We start from the raw sequence: 10,240 nt of genomic DNA, 5'->3' as shown, positions 1-10,240 counted from the left end.
CCAACACGTCTAACAACCTGTCGCCATATTGAATGAAGAATGGGCCAATGATACGTGTTCCCCTGATCCCGGCCCACACCATAACCTTCCCAGCACCAACCATACTGCTCGGATCTCTCCACAACGGGTTCTCGGAGGACCAATACCGCATGCTCTGTTTATTCACCTCTTCCCCATTCACATAAAAATTTGCTTCATCAGAATGCAGAATATGCAGTGCAAAGTGTGGGTCCTGGCGAATTTGCTCCACAGCCCATTCACAAAACTGCATTCTCCTATCCGGGTCGTCCTCATAGAGATGGTGCTGCAGCTGCAGCTTGTACGGGTGCCACTCAACCATCTTTACCAACCCTGCAAATGGAACTCTGGCTGACACCACATTGCACAGATATTCGACGTGTGGTGAGCTGCGGAGACTTAGCAAACGATGCTAGCTAGCACTGCCGTAGCTGTTCCTTCGTCAGTGGCAGTTCTGGCCCTACCACATCGTGGTCTGTCCTGGACTGTACCGCTCTCGTCGTACCTGGTCAGCAATTGGGACACTGTAACGTGCGACACTGTGTTCCGTTGAGGGTTTCGTTCGTTGAAATCACGAGCTACAGCACTGGCACTTCTGTCCCCCTCCCCCGCCCCACAGCTTGATGATCTGGATTCGTTCGGCCTTGGTCAATGACATGGTTCAGCACCTGCAAATGATATGTAATTATCACTTTCATATGCCCATAACTTCCTTATCATTAAAGTTTTCATAAATCTGACTTCACCACTGAATTAGTGGTGATATTCTAGCCCAAAACCATACCCCACATGCCCCACTTCCTATTTAAAGAAATGAAGTTGAATCCAAGATGGCGGTCACCAATATGGCGGACGTTGTCATGACATGCAATATTACTACCATGACCAATTGCTGCAATTAACACTTTCACTTCATAAGGGGTGGTCAGTGACTTTTGACTCACCCTGTACAGTTGCCATACTTGACCTTACTTTGGGAAGAAACCACATGAAGTCGGGCAAACAGATTCGCAGTTGTTGAGGAAAGAGCATGAGAAGCCTTCTTACAGGGAGAAATTTGATATATTTTATACATACACATTCCTCATATGATCATACCTTGAATCACTTCGGTAAAGATCATACGCACAATGCTTACCCGGCATGTTTTCAACACAGGATATGCTCTGTTTGCGCAAGCATGATTTCGTGCAAAGAATTGTGGGGGAAGTTGATCCCTGAATATCATCCACTGAATAGTATGGTCTTTAAAGAACTTAATGAAGTATTCGCTTTATAACTAGAAGCACAGCCCTTACTTGCAGGATTAGGAGATTCCTCATGAAACGAGGACTAAAAGTGGTAAACGTTGTAAGTGCCAAAAGCGAAAGTGTTGGGAAGTCGCATCGTTCCCCACATCAGCCCGTTAGAACGTTACGACTAGTGACCTCTTTACACGCCCTTTGAACTACTTAGAGGGCTACCAGCCACATTTCACGTTTACAACATTATAAAGCATGGCACATTTCACAGTTTAACGAGGAAAACGGTGTTCGAATTATTGTGGCACTTACAGCGTTTACCAATTTTAGTCTTCAAACTTTCTTCTTAGATTTGATTTTTGTTATTAAGCGTCGCTATTATGCAACTTTGGCTAATCGCGACGATGAGGATGAATTGATAAAGGGACACTTACGAAGAACACCCATGTCCAGCCCGGGATTCGAACCCGGAACCTCATGGAGGTAACCACTCCGGAACGGAGATCGGCAACATTCTTCTTAGAAAATAGCTCTTCTTGACACATATTTTAATTCAAACATGTTTTTACCTTCTTGATGAAAACACCATTTAAAATATTTTTTAAAAGCCTACTCTGTAAAAAGTTGACATTCATAAATATTTAATAAAAGCTGTCTTAAAAGTATTAGAAATTACGCAAATAATAATAAATGTAATATGAAAAATCTCTGCACCCATGCCAAGGATGGGATTCGAACCTGGCACACACGCACGTGACCAGGGGAGGGCTAAGGGGGAGTGAAGCCCCCCGAAATCCTACATATATCTAATTTAAATGTTATTATTATTGTTAATAAGAGAAATAAAGTTATAACCACAGTAAAAACTGCATTACATCGAATAAAGTTTAGTGTATAATAGAGAAATCAAGTTAAATTTTTATATTCTACCATTTAATCCAAAGAATAAATGAATCCACAGCTTACAAAACTTATAGTTTTCTTTGTGAGGGGTCACAGAATATAAACATTATGAGTAAAATTTACCACTAACTGTTGATGCCTCTTTTCTGAACGATTGTGTAAAAGTTAATAACAAAATACAATACCTATGATTTTCAGTACACTAACTGTACAAAATATAAGACAAATAATGGACAACAATTGTATTAGATATTCACTCATACGGTGGATCGATTTGTAAATTCTCTCCATATATGTAACAATAAATTTGGATTGAAATTGGTATATTTTTAATAACTTATGATAGATATTATTGTAAAATAACAATATCTATTATTGTCATTATTATTTGTACTAATCAAGTTTCTTATCTATGGCCTGGCCCCCTCTACAAATATTTCTAACGACGCCCGTGCTGATAAGGGATGAGCCCTCGCCGAAATAAAATTCTGGCTACGGGCGTGTTGGCACCCCTGCCGTCGTAGCGCGATATTGTAAACACTCCTTCAAAGAGGTCGGCTGGAAAGGAAGGTGGGAAGTAGGGGGACTAGGGTAGAAAGTTGATTGGGGGGTGTAGGGTTCACAGGGGGGGGCAATTTTCTTGGCAAGACAGTGCCTCTCTTATATCTCCCCTGGGAATTCGCCTTTGCAAACAACAATTGTTGAGCGAACGTAGGCTCAGTTACGCTATTCTAATCTAACAGGAACCTCTTATGTCATCTTGTGAGATAAACGGTATCAGTCACAGTGTATCATATCTGTCAAAGTGACGATGATATCCGCTCATATAACCTTGACGCAAAGCAAGATAAGATGTGTGCGAGAAATGGCAAACGTGTTTGCACACTTTAGTTTCACAAAACAATATTTTAATCAGGCCCATCCTTAGAGGAGAGGCCTTGGCTTCCCCTTCGAACTATGAAATATTAGATTGTGAACCTATAAAAAAACCTTCGAAAATGATATTGACGATTTTTCAGATTGTCCAATAATTTCGGTTTCGTCCTTGCATAAATGAATGGGTTGTTTGAGGAGAGAGCCAGGCTCCAGAAGACTGCCATCTGCAATATTTGGTAATTTTAATTTTGTAACAATTGATGCAAGCAAGTCTATCAGACATCTCGATTTAGTCTGGACAGTCCATTCTTTTTAATCACTGTCCCGACTTTTATCGAACTGCAGTTGTGTTGTGCTGTTGCACTTATCTTCCGAGAGGTCAATCAAATAAGGAGTTCCGACATTTCCGACACCGTCATTTGCGACACTAAGGCAAAAACTGGATTTTCCCCGTCATAAGCGATACTGCTTGGATTTTCCCATACGATTTCTAATTTGTTTACCAGAATTAGCGACATTTGCGTATGTGCAGCAGAAATACCGTCTCTGAAGAAAGTATTTATCGAGGCTCAGAACAGTGGTTGTGTGGCGAAAGGTGCAGGAGTTGGGACTGACAAACGATTACAAAACAGATCCAGACGTGCGGCTGTGTATAAGAATGTGTTCAGCTCTGGCTTTGGCTGTGGCTCTGGCTGTGGCTGACGTCGATGATGGATGGATGGCCAAACCACGACATATTGAGAAAATGTTTGGATTATTTCGATGAACAGTGGATGAACAACTCTGTTTTCGACATTTCCATGTGGAACTGCTCCCAACAGCAGCACAGCACTAACAATGCAGTCCTAACAATGCTTTTGAGGAGAATGGCGTACGTTCAGAAATTAGAATGAAAATAGTAAAATGTTGGTTCAAGTACAAGAGAAACGACGCATTCTACATTTCTACATTGACAAGGGATTGCAGCCTGCTTCTATACTGACAAGGGATCTAAAAATTCCGTCATTGGCAAAGGATAAATAGATCCAGCTTTTAAACACCCAGCTTCCATGATGCCAGTGTGAAGGAAAACAAATAAAGGTTTTAAAAAACACACAAGCTTCTATGATGCTGGATAAAGTGTAACGGGAAGCTATTTACACTTTGTGTCGAAGATGACGGAAGCTATTTACACTTTGTGTCGCAGATGACGGTGTCGCAACTGTCATGGAATATATTTTCCATACAGTGTCGCATATGACGGCAGAAATGCTAGTGTTGCATACGACGGTGTCGCAAAAGTCGTGGATTCATCAAATAATATCCCTGAAGCTTTAGAGGTCAAATTCTTTTCCTCTCGCCATCTGATATAGCTACAGTAGAGTACTCCCAAGAAAAGCTTGCCACAAAAATCTGCGCGGACTTTCGCCAACATTCGGGTCAACTCGGTAGCTCCGCCCTTCGTCCGAACGAAGGTCGACGCGTAGACGGATGTTTGCAAGGCGACAGCCGATCTAGGGGTCTCGACCGACTGAATGTTAACACACAAATTGAAAACTGTAAGAGGCGCAGCGAATTTAGTACTTTATTACAATTATGAATAATAGTAATAATTTAAATAATAATACTTACATAATGTGTTCCTAGTTTGCATCTTCTTGAACTGGATGAATCCACCTCATTTCATCTTCACTGCCATCATAATCCATGGTGCTATCATTATCGCTATCAGTGTCGCTGTCGGCTCCCAGGTTGATGACAATCCGTTCGGATGCTTCATCCAATATGTGGTCACTCTCAATGTACTTGTTTTCAATGCTGTTTACGGGGTGCTCCTTCCACGTAGTGCACCCAATAGTCAACCTCACTTCCACGTAGTACACCCTGGATTGCAGACTAACGAGGCTCTGGCGACTGGCCCCATAGCCAGTATAATTGTGTTTGTGTTGTCCTGTGTTTTGTCCTTATTTGTACTGAGTGCTTCTTTACAGCCTCAGCTTTTAACGAAAGTCAGAAGATTTTAATATTTTATGCTTTTAGTTATGCAACGTTAGAGTTGTTATGTGTAACGACGTTAAGGGGCTGGACCCCGTATAATGTGACGGGTGCAAAATAGCCTTAGTGCTGACGCACCCAAAATTTTAAATTCAAATCAAATCAAAATCAAATCAATGCTGTTTACATGGCTACAGCGAGCTGCCCAATCCTCTGCTCCAATTTACTATATCTTTTCCATGAGCAACGTTCTTGCATCATCGAGGTTGAAAGTGACATTCTTTTGAGCTACTTTTACTTGAATTTCTTTTACATTGCGAGGAGCACCTGTTTCATTTCTCATGAATTTGTAGACGTTATAAATAACTTCCCTTGTTTGACTATGTAATGTTTTGGCACTTCCTAATTTAGACTTACGTGGGGCCATTGTTACGCTCTACACAGCACATACACAGTCACGTAGAGCTGATATTTAAATATTTAAGCACAGAAAGCCACGAGCCGCCACAATAACACTAACTCGCTCTTGCTGTGCGTGCACCGCGGGACGATACATACCGCTCGAGCCGATGTTGAAGACTGTGCCCTGCAACGAGCGTATTATCAAGCAGAGCAGCCCCGTGATGAGCATTGGGTCACCCAGGCGAAATTGCGTTCTCTGCGCATCGGTGATTGTGGCAAGCTTTTCTTGAGACTACTCTACCTACCCTCAAGGGGCAGGTTGCCTCCCCATCTCCTAAGCTGTGAATATGGCAACCATGGCTTCAAATTCCCCTCCCAATGGGAACGGCGAGTTTTCGTTGGCAGAGAACAAAGCACGTGCTGTGCCCAAAGCTCCTCTCATTGGTTGGGAAGCTCTGAGCTCGTGATATCTGCCAAGTGCCACGGTCTTCCAGCCATCTATGCTTCCAGCAAACAACAGACCATTGCAAATAAACGTATCAGTGCCTAAAGTTGACTTGAAAAACCAAGTCAATCAATCAGTGTCCATATAATCCCTTAATTTATTATAATCGCTCGAAAGAATGTCTATCCACTTATCTATTTCTGATTCGAACTTTAGCCAAATATGAAACTTATCAATTTCTTTTTTCATGATCATGACCTGCTACCGTTGCTATCTGTAGTTGCTCGGTGTTGCTAAGGCAACAGTGGCAAAAACGTAAATGAATTTCGCATGCAGATCTTCGTGACAGTAATGCCAACCCAAGCATAATTATGCTAAACCTAGCACAATTTTAGCTTCGTTGGCACCTCGCACCCTGCGTTTCCATAATGGAAAAAATGGAGCATAATTTGGAAACTTGCTTCTCTGGGAGGAAGAAATTCAAAGAACGATTTTTGAGAAATTAAAAATAAAATTATATCCAGATCTTATTTCCGATCCAGAAACATGCTTTTCCAACCACACCCTCTTCTATAATCTTTTCTTTGTTCTCCCAGTTTACCTCACAAGCAGTGTCGGCGATTGGGTTCCAAAACCAGGAGACAAGGTGCCAAAACTGCTGGTGGGGGGGGGAGGGGGCAAAGACAGTTTATTTCCCTTTGTAGATAAGGGTTAGCATAGTACGGGGACAAAAGTAGCAAAAAGTGAGGGGCAACAGCCCCCCCTCCTCTCTAATCGCCGCAACTGCTCGCGAGGAACATTTCATGGCAAGAAATCGAGAGAAAGTTGTGAGGCACAAATAGGAAATTGTTTCGCTTTGTGGTCGACGAACATCTCAATTTCTTTCTAGTTCAATGTTGAACTCATCTGATCTCGGAAGGTAGATGCATATCAATAATAGTTTCAATTCATTAATATTATTAGTATCTAGATTGATCCTAACACAACTTATCAGCATTTAACCAGTGCTAGAAGTATGGGAGGATGCGAGGGGGATGGTATCCCCCAGCAAGCAAAATTTTCGCAAACATCCCCCAGATGTTTCATTGTCGACATGTTAAACCACAGAGAAGTATTACTCTCTGGTTATATGATAGGAGCCTCCCCGAAGCTAACCCCAAGCATAGGCGTGCGCAGACCCTCTGATTAGGGGGAGGGGGGCAAAGGCCTATATGAAAGTTCAGTCGGGAAAGAAAAACCTCATTTTGTCTCAATGTAATAGTTTCATTGCATTGATGGATATACTACATACATACATACATACATACATACGTACAAACATACATACATACACACACACACACACACACAATCAATCAATCAATATATATATATATATATATATATATATATATATATATATATATATATATTGATTGATTGATTGAGTTGGTGTTTTAAGTCCACTTTATGCACAGTAAGGCTAATCGGGACTGGACCTACAGTTCAAAGTGGGATCCGAACCACTATGTGCCTCCACCGGGTATCGAACCTGGGGATATATATATATATATATATATAAGTGTGGGGCGTTACCCCCACACCCCTATACGCCTTCATGGCGTAGTGCTAAGCACAGGGGAGCACTGTACCTTTATATATATATATATATATATATAATATTCACCTATACAGGGTGATTCAGAATTCCTATTACACACTTCTAAGGGTTGTAGAGGGGACTTAGTAGACAAGTTTTGATAAGGAACCCATGTCCGGAAACGTACCGTTTTGGTACTACACAGATGTATCAAATGAAAAAATTTGCCTTGAAAACGAGGAAGAAGAGATACTAAATCTAATAAGAAAATATAAAACGATTAATGATCAGGAGTTTCGTAAGATGACAAGATCACATAATTTCACATCTCTCGCTTCACGGTAGGCAACCCACATTGACGGAAGGCGACGTCTTCAGTCACCTGATGTCATGTGTGCTGCTTCCAACGTCATGATAGCGCACCAGCACACTTTTCCCCATGACGTCCGACAACATCTTAATGAAACATACGGGGCAGGCCCGTAGCCAGGAATTCTTTGCAGGGGGGTTGAAGTCAATCCTAGAGGGGGCAAATTTTTAATATATTGTGTCGCATTGGCAGATATAGCAGGGTACACAGAGGCATTTGCCCCGTCCCCAAAAGAGTAAGTAACAGAAAAGAGATGAGATAACATCATATAGCAATATTTCGATATGACCTTTCCAGATTGCTAAAGAATATTTTATTTTGCAACCTTTTCTTCAAAATGGACAGAGGGAATCACATTTGTTGTGAAGTACACTTCTGTTGATGACTCTAAATTCTCATTTTGATGTGTAAATTTATAAAGTTTAACATAAATAGGCTAATAAGGACCGTATCTACTTGATATTTACAGGTCGATAATGTTAATCGGCGATTAATATGTACCAACAGATTTGGGCCTCTCTGCAGAACTGATTAAGGGAGCCCTTTCTAAATCATGCTTCATAATGATTCCCTCTAGTTTCCAGTATGCAAGATTTTTACGCACAAAGGAATCTAACGAGAATCCAACAACACCATTGTGTTGTGTTATGCAAGAAAAATCAAATTAATTAAATAATAATGGTTACATATTATCTACACTTTGATGAATTGTGTAAAAATTTGTAATACATTTTTTTGTACTTGCTAAAACATTGAAACAGAAACATGGGTCCCTTAGTCCACCATGGAATCTATTTCCTTCAAAGGGGAGACAGACAATGTTTGTCTACTGGTTACGTTAACCATTTTGCAAAATAGTGTGTGAATTGTATTACATTATAGTTGAAATGCATGTAATGACACCTGACAAACAAATAGGAATCCCTTGATTGATCAATAAGTTCTTGGATTACAGTGTCATTTCATAGAAAGAAATTGTTTTAATATGGCGCAAATAATTTTACAGGACGCCATGGCATTCTCCTTAACATTTTTTTTCATATAGATCGTTTGGCTCCCAGGGCCGACTCCCGCCGCCCCATAGCTATGGCTCTGAACTTGGAATATAAGAATAGAAGGGAATGCGAGCGAAGCGAGCAAGAGAATTTTAAGAAATGTATTTTTATTTGAATAAAATTTGAAATCTAGGGGAGGGCAATTGCCCCTCTGTCCCCCTTGCAAGTGTCCTTTGCCGTCTGGAAGAAGAATGCAAGAAACACGTAAAAACTAATTCCATCATAAATATCCAATTGTCCTGCTATTCTTAGATTCTCCTAGTCTTGTTTTTTTACTTCAATGTTTGCCTCCCTTACAATGGATTTCCGTCCCAGGGCCGGTGGGGGACAATGCCCCTGCCCCCTGTGGTTGCGGCACTGTTTATGAGTGTATCTTCATCAATTTCACGTCATCACTCATTGTTGCGATTAGCTACGTGACAGAAAAGCAAAGGAAAGTAACATAAATTAAATATCGACTCCCTCTCTCTACTACATGGAAACAAAAATTTAAGCAGTTCCAAGTTCATAGCAACACACCCAAGAAAACATCCGAACAAATTAGGCGCCTTTAATACAAGACTACTCAAAATGTTGCAACTGTTCTAGATACTGAAAATTGCGAAGTCATTGCCGAAGTTTGAATCTGGAAGGGAATTTTCCTCCCAATCCTGATACGACATTATACGGAATCTCATACACCCTAATAATGATTGATTGATTTGGTGTTTTAAGTCCACTTTATGAACAGTAAGGCTAATCGGGACTGGACCTACAGCTTAAAGTGGGATCCGAACCACTATGCGTCTCCACCAGGTATCGAACCCGGGACTCCTTGATTACAAGGCGACGACGCTACCACTGTGCCATCGGGGAGGCCTATATACACCCTAATAAATCACAAAATCAATAAGTGTCTTTGTTATGTTGCTAGAGTAACACATGATATAATTTAAAGATTAGTGAGAATTCTAGGTAGGAATGTGTTCTGCAGTTTTCACAGGGGGGCAGTTGCCCCCCCCTGCCCCCTCTAGCTACGGGCCTGATACGGTGACAGGTGGATAAGTCGCGATGGACCAACTCCTTGGCCACCACGATCGCCGAATCTAACTTCTCTTGACTTTTTCCGCATGGGGGCACATGAGGAGTATTGTTTATGAGACTCCTGTAGTGTCTGAGGAAGATCTGGTTGCACGAGTTCTGGCTGCAGCTGACACAATTCAGCACACACCAGGTATTTTTGAGCGTGTGTATGCAAACATCCTTCGGAGGTACACGGTTTGCAACGAACTTCAGGGTCGCCAGATAGAGCAGCTCTTGTAGTGACGCAGGTAAAGCGGAAGATGTGAAATTATGTGATCTTGTTATATGTGTAGTACCAAAACAGTACGTTTCCGG

This window comes from Lepisma saccharinum, chromosome 15 (assembly GCF_977018435.1).
Source record: "Lepisma saccharinum chromosome 15, izLepSacc3.1, whole genome shotgun sequence".
Classification (NCBI taxonomy): Eukaryota; Metazoa; Arthropoda; class Insecta; order Zygentoma; family Lepismatidae; genus Lepisma; species Lepisma saccharinum.
Note: the sequence above shows the minus strand (reverse complement) of the source record.